General features: G+C 47.1%; 1 pseudogene; it reads right to left on the bottom strand.

Moving 5' to 3' along the window:
* Window positions 1-735: 735 nt before the first annotated feature.
* Window positions 736-853, bottom strand: LOC126293864 (5S ribosomal RNA; annotated as a pseudogene).
* Window positions 854-1,647: the final 794 nt, after the last annotated feature.

Genomic DNA, 1,647 nt, shown 5'->3' with positions numbered 1-1,647 from the left:
TAAAGCTGTGAGTACCGGGCGTGAGTCGTGCTTCGGTAGCTCAGATGGTAGAGCACTTGCCCGCGAAAGGCAAAGGTCCTGAGTTCGACTCTCGGTCGGGCACACAGTTTTAATCTGCCAGGAAGTTTTGTTTTTCCATTAGTTTAATAAATATAATAGATACACATAAGAGACTTTAGTCATCAATAATATATTCTCCTTCACTAGTTACAACAGATTGCCAACGCTCGGGTAACTTTTCGATTCCGCGACTGTAGAATTCTCGTGGTTTTGAGGCGAAGAACCCGTCGAGCCATGTTCGGAACGCATTTTCATCCGGAAAGGAAGTTCTTTGAATATTTTTCGATACGGAACGGAAAAGGTGAAAATGTCACGGCGTAATATCAGATGAACAAGGTGGGTGCGGAATGACTTCCCAACTCACTGGCTATATAGTGGTTCTCGACTATCGGAGTGCGGGCGGGCGTTATCTTGTAGAAGCATCGCTCCACGCATTCTCCCTAGTCGTTATCCTTGTATTCCACCTTCAGTTCATCTCAGAAGCACTCCGTCTACAGGACACATCGGGAGCATCCGACCGCCGTGTCATCCTCAGATGAGGATGTGAATAGGAGGGTCGTGTGGTCAGCACACCGCTCTCCCGGTCGTTATGATGATTTTCTTTGACGGGAGCCGTTACTATTTGGTCGAGCAGCTCCTCAATTGGCAACGCGAGCCTGAGTTCACCCCGAAGAATGGCAACAGCGCATGGCGGCCCAGATGGTCACCCATCCAAGTGCCGGACACGCCCGACAGCGCTTAACTTCGGTGATCTCACGGGAACCGGTGTATCCACTGCGGCAAGGCCGTTGCTCTAGTTCGTCTCAGTTGTTAATAATTATTTTGCAGCAGCGATGGTTACACGTCGGGGATGCAATTTGTAGTAGCCTACACCACATCGTCACTGTTCCACCAGACGCGTAACATAATCTTTTGTGAGCGCGCGCTGCTGCTTTGTTTGGACTCAACCATTCCTTTGTTTTCCTAAAGTCAGCATAACGACACCATATCGTCACGGACAGCGACATTTGATAGGAGTAGCCGGCGTTGTTGACGAGGTACTTGGTGACCAGCTTGCATAGATCCCACCCGGTGATTTTTGTGAACATTCCTCTTTGCACCCAAGTGTCGCAGAATGGTGCAATGATCACAGCTCATCACATTTACCATTTGTCGAGTTCACTGACTCGGTTAATTGTGGATTAATGTCCTTAAACGATCTTCATCAAACCCCGAATGTCAAAATGATCCTCCTTAAAACGATTAAACCATTTTTTGCCGTGCTCTGTCCACTGGCGTTATCTCCATACACGGTGGAAATGCTTCAGCCTACCTTCGCTGCTGTCACCCCTCTGCTGAACTCACGACATAAAAATCGGTCGGCAAAGTTCCAGTTTCTCCACTTGGCACTCCATTTTCTATCGTCCATAGCTCCACTCACTGTCTCCAGATGACAAAATGATAACATGTAAACACAAATAGCAACAGTGAACTACAAGTAAAAAGTGACATAGCAATCCGAATACTAACAATTCAAAACAAAAATGCTACCAACTAATGCACCAACTAAATATATCTGAGGGTACCAGCCGACATGCCCACAAACAT

The sequence above is a fragment of the Schistocerca gregaria genome, chromosome 10 (assembly GCF_023897955.1).
Source record: "Schistocerca gregaria isolate iqSchGreg1 chromosome 10, iqSchGreg1.2, whole genome shotgun sequence".
In the NCBI taxonomy this organism is placed as follows: Eukaryota; Metazoa; Arthropoda; class Insecta; order Orthoptera; family Acrididae; genus Schistocerca; species Schistocerca gregaria.
The sequence above is the reverse complement of the archived record's forward strand: the minus strand, read 5'-3'. Positions and strand labels throughout refer to the sequence as shown.